This window comes from Suricata suricatta, chromosome 1 (genome assembly GCF_006229205.1).
Source record: "Suricata suricatta isolate VVHF042 chromosome 1, meerkat_22Aug2017_6uvM2_HiC, whole genome shotgun sequence".
NCBI classification, from domain to species: domain Eukaryota; kingdom Metazoa; phylum Chordata; class Mammalia; order Carnivora; family Herpestidae; genus Suricata; species Suricata suricatta.
In genome coordinates this window covers 43290562-43299452 of record NC_043700.1, presented here as the reverse complement: position 1 = coordinate 43299452, position 8891 = coordinate 43290562, and positions in this window count along the sequence as shown.

Sequence of the window (8891 nt, the reverse complement as noted above, 5' to 3'; positions counted from 1 at the left end):
CTAGATATTTGGTCATGAAACTATTTTTTTGGTGGAAGAATAGTTAGCATCTATTCCAGTTATCTTTTGCTGTATAACATACCATCGCCCACTCATCAATACTTATAAAACAGTCATAGATGAGTATTGTTATCCCTCACGTTTCTGGGATTTGCCTGGGCTAGGCAGTTCTTGCTTGGGATCACTCATACAGCCACAGTGTGACAGAAGCTGGGGCTTGAAACACGACAGGGATCATTTTCTCATGTCTGGAGATCAGGGCTGGCTGTTGCGTTGGACCTAAGCTGGCCATCAGCAGGTCACATGCATAAGTTCTCCCTACATGGCCTGGAGAGTCTCTCAGAGCATTGCCTCTCAGTTCCAAGGGTAAGTGTCCCAAGAGAGGCCTGGGTGGAAGTTGTATTTATAACCTAGCCTAAAAAACCATCCAGTATAATTTCTACCATATTCTATTTATTAGAGGCAGTCACTAAGAGGAGGGAATTAGACTCCTTTTCATGGGAGGAATGTCAAAGAATTTGAAGACATGTTTTTAAAACACCATATTATTTCAGGTAGCATTTCTTATAGTATGGTTTGGGAAACTCTCTTTTAAATATTTTTTTGAACTAGTTAGTATGAGTCCAAAGCCTTGAGTATTACAACACTGATACTTCATGTATGAGTCACAGCAACTGTTATAACAAAATGGATCTGAAAAGTAGTAAATAACACTTAGGTGATTTAACACACCTATGATTCCATACTGTACAAAGGGTGAGTGAATTCAAAGTGCTATTACCCTGTATGCTGGATTGGAGTTTCCCATGAGCTGATCAAACCCAAGAAACCTTCTTGTACTTTGACCCCATACCCAGACCATGCATCTTAGCATGCTGGAACAGCCCCCATTTACTCTTGTTGTCTTTGGGCTATCATTGGTACCACCCCTTTTTACTCTCAGTATGGCTTGATTTGGATTGTAAATTATATAATGACTCATCTGTACACAAACTCTTAATAGGATATTTGCCAATACTTTCTACTCATACAGAGTTTTTGTGTCATGTTCATTCTCCCCTTTCTCAAATTCTATGGCTGTGCTTAGACTTCTGTAATGTTCCAGTATATAAATTGGCTGTCCTAAGCCTAAGCTTTCTCTCCTAAGGAATATTTCGCATGTCTCATTTAGACTAATCTTTCCAAAACACAACTTCTGTCTTTTCTGTAGTCCTCATGAACTTCCCCTGCCTCTACGCACCCCCGCTCTTCATAGCAGTTCCCCTGGTGTTACCACCCATAGGCTCAATCTGTCACATACCACAATTTGTGTCAGTCCTAAATAGCATAGCATATAAGATGTAAACTATAGTCTCTATTCCTCTCCACACCCTGTAGACCTTATTAGTAGGAACTGTTGCCCCTTTTAGACTAAGGAATAAAATGGTCGAATCATACCTGCTAGATTTCTGTGATAGTTTCTGCATCCCTTTTGCTGCCCAGACATTTATATTTCCAGAAAAGAGTTCCAGATACAAATTATTTGGCTGATAAACCCTTCTCCAACCTAACCAAGTGTTGTTAGCCTAGTCCACTGTCCTCTGTTTCTGATTTGGGATTTTGTTTACTTTTTGGTAGGGAGAGATGTTCTCATGCCTATCACAGTCCCGCCTTAAGACTTGATCTCTGCTCTAGATCCAAATCTGTGAAAGACCTGGCATTCATGGAGAGTTCTCACAAACAACAGTGTCTTTCAGAAATCTGAAAAATAACCTTTGCCTGATCCCCAATACTTTGTTCTGAATGTCTGATTCATTGGTCTCCTGAATTATTTGCCAAATCATATACTGTCTTCTTCACTCATTTGTATCTCTGGAGTCAGATTTGTAGCCAAGTTTTTTCCCCCAGCATCATTTTTGCTGAAGTCCATGCAAACAGACCTTATTTTGTACCTAAATCTATAGGGATAACACTGTTCAAATTTATTTGAGACTAGGAGGCCCTGCATAATTTATCTTCTTCTAGGTGCTCAGCCTTCCTTTCGATCATTCCCAAAGCAAATCCCTTTAATCCGGGCTAAAACAGGCTCTGTGTTAGATGATTTTGCTTAACTGTGGGCTCATGGAAGTATTCTCAGCACATTTAAGGTATACTAGGCTAATCTATGATGTTGAGTAGGTTAAGTGCATTTTTCCTAAGTTGGGATATTTTCGATTTGCAATGGGTTTATTGGGACATAGCCCCATTGTAAGCTAAGGAAAATCTGTAGCATAAAATCTTCAAGGTTTAGCTTTCCTATATCTGAAAGCAATACCTTGTATGCAGCATGATGCTTATGGTAGTTGTATTGTCACCAGCAATGCAATTGTTGGATAATGTGATATATCTCTTTTTCATTCTGACTTGAGGCTCCTCCATACTATTTTCCACAGTGGGTGCACCAACTTACATTCTCAACAGTGGTTCTTTTTCTCCACATTTATGCCAGCATTTGTTCTTTATCTTTTTGATGATGGCCATTCCAACAGGGATGAGGGGACATCTCATGGTGGTTACAGTTTGCATTTCCCTAATGACCAGTGACATTGAGCATCTTTTCATGTACCCATTGGCCTTTTATATATCTTCTTTTGGGAAATGTCTATTCAAGTCCTTTTTCCATTCTTTAATTGGGTTACTTATATTGAGTTATATGAGGTTTTCTTTATTTTTGATACTAACCTCTTATCATATATATGGTTTGGAAATAATATTTACCATTATGTAGGTTACTTTTCCACTTTGTTGATTGTTTCTTCTGCCAGGTAGAAGCTTTATAGTTTGATGTAGTCTTACATGGTTGTGTTGTTGTTGTTATTTTTGCCTCTGATTTAGGTGTCCTATCCAAAAATAAGATTATCAAACTCTATATCAAGAAGCTTAATTTTAATATTTTCTTCCAGGAGTTGTATGGATTCAGGTCTTCCACTTAAATCACCAATCTTCTTTGAGTTCATTTTTGTGAATGGGGTAAGACATGTATGGGTGCAGCTTTTCTCTTTTATATGAAATATCTAATTATTCCAGCACCCATTTATTGAATAGATTGTCTTTTCTCCACTGACTATACTTGGCTCCCTGGTAAAACATTAGTTGCCTATATATGTTTAGGTTTATTTCTGGGCTGTCTATTTTGTTCCATGGTCTATTTGTCTATTTTCTAGTATTGTACTGTCTATGCTCGTACTGTACTGTTTTGACAACAATAGCTTTGTAGTATAGCTTGAAATCAGGAAGTGTGATACCTTCTACTTTGTTCTTATATCTCAAGATTTCTTTGGCAATTCAGGGTCGTTTTTGATTCTGCATAAATTTTAGGAATGTTTTCTCTACTTCTGTTAAATATGCCTTTAGAATCTTCATAGATCGAGTTAAATCTGTAGGAGGCTTATGACTGGGAATTTAAAAATAGACTTCGTAACAACTAAAGATCAAACAAACACAAATCTCAAGGGATTTTAGAGAATTCTTAGAACTTAATGATAATACATATATTACCTAGCTCCCACAGACGAAACTCTAGGTTCTCTAGAAGGTTAAATTGATAAACACAGAAAGAGAACTACATTCCCCCTGGGAATCATTCAAGTTGGCCCAAAAGAGAGAATGGCAAAGAGCCCAGGATTATTGAGCCAAGACTTCCTCTCATTACCAAAGCAGGAAGTAGATGGATCCCTCAAACCACCAGCTCAACTAAACAGAAGGGAATAGGTGGGTGATTGCCTCATCAGTCACGTACATCTCACTGAGGTTTGGGGTACTTTTTTTCCCTCTAAGATAAGCTTTTAAAAGGGAGAAAAGGACAGTGAGTATACTGAGTACATAAAGTGATAGTGAATGATAGAATCGGAGTATTATTAGCAAAGGCAAATATTACAGAAAGGAGTGGTTGGAAATGCCCAAGATAAAATACCAACATTACAGTTTTTATTTTAGCACTTATCTTCTTTGAAAGTAAAATCAGTGATTTTGAACTCCTTTTTGGTTCATAAAACCCTCAGAAAATTTGAGGACATCAGATAAATGCACCAGATAAATGCAAAAGAAAAAAATTCTGCATAGATTGTTATGTGGGAGATACTGACTCCTTGAAGTCCACTTATAGATCTGGTTTCAAAATCAATATTCTAGAACATTCACTGATTTCTGGCATTAAAGGTAAACTATAACAATGTTGACAAGGAGGTTGTTCTTACCTTCAAATAATTACCATCATTGCCCCCTCAAACTAACCAGCCAGAACAAGGAAGGCCTTGCCTCCTACATCTCTTCTTTGTTGGGAAGACTCACTCCCTGAAAGCCCAAGGCAGTTGGTCCTGGAACATTTCACCTGTGTCCTAGAACACTACCATCCTATTGCATCTATCTGATAATTTTCAAAGACTGAGAAGTTCACTAGGGATGGTAAGGAAGCCAGGAAAATGAAGTAGACTTTGACTGGAAGTTTTAAGTTCTGACCCTTAAGTGTGACCTTAGGTAATTCACTTAACCTCTCTATGTCTCAGCTTTCTCATGTGGAAAATAATACAGCCAGTAAGATAATTTTTAATTTTCCTTTCTGGACTTCAGATGCTGCTAGGAGAGGGTGATCAAGACTTGGGTTTTGAGGGTCTGGTAGGATTAATAAATAGGGGAGAAAGTCCATTCTACATTTTTGGTAAACCTTTATTAAGTCTCCAAAGTGTTTTAGGAGCTGGCTTTAAAATGTTCTATAAAATGTCTATAAAGAAACAGATATATGAGGTTAACTTTATATTAAGAATGGGGGTGTTATTTTGGAGGAGAATGCCTTCCATTTATAATACACTGTAGACCATCGATTGAAAATAGACAAGCCACCAAGCTGGAGGGCCATATTCTCGGGTAATACACGTCAAGACATAAACACTTCTGTTTTGTAGGAATATTCCCAATGTGTCACACTGAAGAATGCTGGGCTCCTGCTTTGTCTTACTTTTCTGAATTTAACTCTTCATGTTTCTACAGAACAATAGAAGCACAGAGTTGTGACTATTAAGGTGATGAAAATATAACCTGGTTGAGGTAGTACTAGTTCTTTGTAAATTTCACACATATGTCTATATATATTATAGACACTTAAGTATAGTTATATATAAATTACATACATGTATTCACATATCTATTTATATCAAATTATATATTATATACTCACATTTATGTCTTCATCTAATATATACCAGCTTCCTGATTATATACCAAAATGAAGCAAAATATTTTTCCTGGCTTTGAAGAGCTTATAATCTATTATAAAATTCAAACCTTTTCTGATCTTTATTGTCTAGTATTACTTGAAATGTTATTCCATTTACTTAGCTATTTATAATTTTTAAATGCTTATACTAATATATCTTTATTTAATTTGACATAAGTTCACAAGATAAATATTTAATAATGAATTCTGAGCTTTGCTTTGCCCATATAGGCTAAAAAAGGCAATAAAAGTCAAAGGAAGGGCTTTTGTTTTTACATTTTTCTTCTCCTTCCCTTTTTTCCCCTTCACTTCTTTCTTGTAAGTATTCTATACTTCCTGCGTGAGTCTAAGAAATCAAATATCAAACTATTAATTTTAAAACTCTTCAAGGGGCACCTGGATGGCTCAGTTAGTTAAGTGTCCTCGGACACTGATCTCAGAACATGATCTCAGGCCATGATCTGAGGGCAGGTTTGAGCCCTGCCTCTGGCTAGGCACTAACAAAGGAAGCCTGTTTGCCTTCTTTCCCACTGTCTGCCCCTCCCCCGCTCATGCTGGGGAGCTCTCTCTTTCTCTCTCTCTCTCTCTCTCTGTCAAAATAAATAAATAAACTTAAAAAAATAAAACTCTTCAAGATTTAAATCAAATCTTCATGTTCTAAGGTTTCTTATAATCTGTTTCTAATTTTACACAGTGCTGGCATAAGCAGGAGCCTACACCAGAACATTCATTTTCAGCAAATGAGTACATTGAAAACCAACTCCTATTACCACAATGAACGGAGACCATCCATTTACTCACTAAGCACTCTATGAGGTCATACATAACACGCTGGCAATGAAAGCCAAAAGCTGGATTTTCTTGAAATGGCCAGCAGTTTTAGACTTCGTGTTAGAACCAGGATCAGTAAAACCAATGAAAAGGTAGTATGAAATCAACTGTAGAAGTTAGATTAAAACAGTGGCTTGACTCTAAGACAATCCAGGTTCCAAAATGAAATGGAAGTTGCTGAAATACTATGAAGATTTTCAAAAAAGTAACCCCGAAAATTTATGAGGAAATTTATAAAGTTAGAAGTTGGTTCCCAAAGGTCTGCTTCCCTAATTCTTGGCCCAGACTGCTTTAAAATGTCTACACTCTGCTCACTGGCGCTTCAGGCACCACCTCCAATCACGTTTCAAACAGCAAATGATTCCATAGAGCTCTGTTGGTTCTGAATCAACGTTTCTCTTTATTGATTAATTGTTGTTATTACTAGGAATAATCATGTAATAAAATTGCTCAAGTTTCATAAGTGAGCTAATCTCGTACTATTTCTGGAAGAACTCCCAGAATGAATAGTTAAGCTAAATGTGTAGTGCTTGCCAATCACAAAGGAAACCAATGGAATATAAGAAACACATGGTGATAATTCAGGGCACAATTGTATGCACTTCTTGTATTAATTTCCTGTTTCTTGCTGAAGATGCATGGCTATGTCTGGTCCTAGGAAAAAATGTATAAGTAAGCAAAGATTGCTTTTTGTAATCCTTCCTCTGTTATCAGTAATCTTCCCATCAGCCATTCCATTTTTGGGGTGGCTTCGTCCTTAATACCTTAAGAACTCAGTGTCTTTGTGATTTAGTAAATATTTATTGATTATCTATTATATATGGGCAACGTTCTAGAAGCTATAGATATAACAGAGACATGGGTACTTGGCTAGCTCAGTTGGTAGAACATGTGACTCGATCTCAGGGTTGTGACTCTGAGCTCCACATTGGGGTAGAGATTACTTAAAAATAAAATATTAAAACAAAAACAGAGATTAATAGGACATAGTCCCTACCATCATTTAATATTGCAACCAAAGATGTAAAATAAGATAAATTTGAAGAGACACTAAAGGCAGAATGCAATAATTATTGTAAAAAAGATTCATGCCACACTGGATATTAGATTTGCTTAATTCCTACACAACAGTTATGTGTCAGATTACTATAACTATTTTTTTCTTTCATCAGTACAATTCAGTCAAATCAAACTATTTCTAGTAATCCATTTCATACTAATAATATTTCTAAACACTCATGTTATTCACAAAAATAAGTGACAATAAAGAAAACATAAGGTATATATATTTAAAAGAATTTTTTTACTGCATGGCCAGGCTGAATAAATGCTTTTTAAATAGGAATCCAATTATATTTAGAGTAAATATGGTTGGGTGAATAGTTGAGTCAAATCGATGTGCTAATATTATGTAGTTGCTAATTTAACGATAGATATAAGAAGCACTAGAAAAAATGTGTCTGACAGAAACATATAAATTAGTTTTACATGAGTTTGGTGAAGGTCACCATCAAATAATTGAAAATGCAAGATATGACTCACAAATAGTCACATTTAGCATTGAACAAATTTGCGAGTTACATACCTATTGTAATTTGTGAGAATGGATAATAATCTTAAGGGATAAATTGTAAACAGAGAAGATAGTTGAAGAATGCATTTAGTGTAAAAGTGAACCTGGAAGACTAGAGAGAAAAATGAGTTCGGTGCAAGAGCGTGGGATGTAAGACAAAAATGAGGACAGCCATTGTCACTGAGGCCAGAGAGGGTGCTAGTGCCATAAAGAGAGGAATGACGAATGGTAGGAAATGCCACTGAGAAGCCACAGAAAATGAAGTTTGAGAACAGGAGGTGAAGAGAAAGAATGAGAGGTTAGGCATTGGAAGGGGGATGAGGAAATACTACTCACTTAAGAAACTTGGGGTCCAAGAAAGAGGAATGTATCATGATAACATAAGGTCGAAAGAGAGGAAAGGAGAGCCTATATTAGGATGGTGTGGCATGAATTTGTCTGAAGGCAACAGCTAGTGAAGAGGGAGAGAGGGAGGAGGCAGAGCAGAGAGGGTACGATGCCTTAGCAGTCTGCACAGGAGCAGGAGAAGATGAGACTCAGTCAAGGTAATCTGCAAGGAGAGATTTTCAGCAGGAGCAGAGAGATAGGGAAGATGAAGATTCAGAGCAGCCCTCCAGTGGATAGACCAATCATTCTTGTTAATAGAGAGAAGGAATCTATTCACAAAAGCTAAAAAAGGTGGGAGAAGGGAAGATTTGAGGTAAGAGGATAAGGTATGAAATAGCTATTTTACATAATGCAACAGGAAGACTGAAAAAGTTAAATTCAAAAATTATAGAACAGCAATGAGGTACTGACTGGCATTGAATACTTCAGTGGGTAAGAGTCAAGTCTGGATCTATATTCTGCAGTTACCCACTTCTCTTGTTAGAAGCTTATTTTAAACACTGGTGTATTGTAGAAGTAAAACTCACAATTTGATGTATTTATTATTATTATGTATTTATGTATTTTTGAAGTATAATATGACCTCAGCTCAGTGAAGGAATGCCATATTGGGCAGATTTGTATCAATTTTGTAACATTAAAATAGTCTGGTCCTGTCAGTTTCTTACAATTATGATCAGTGAGTGGTCTAGCTATTTAAGGCAGTTATAACTTACAAGTAAAATAAGAGTCTGTTGGCATTTTAATGCTCAACTGCTTTCAGGGTCTGTTTTTATGCAATTATTCACTTATGCCACAATAGTCAGCTACATCTCAGAAAACAAATGCTTTTATATTTTATTGTATTGTATTTTATTTTTATTAAAAATT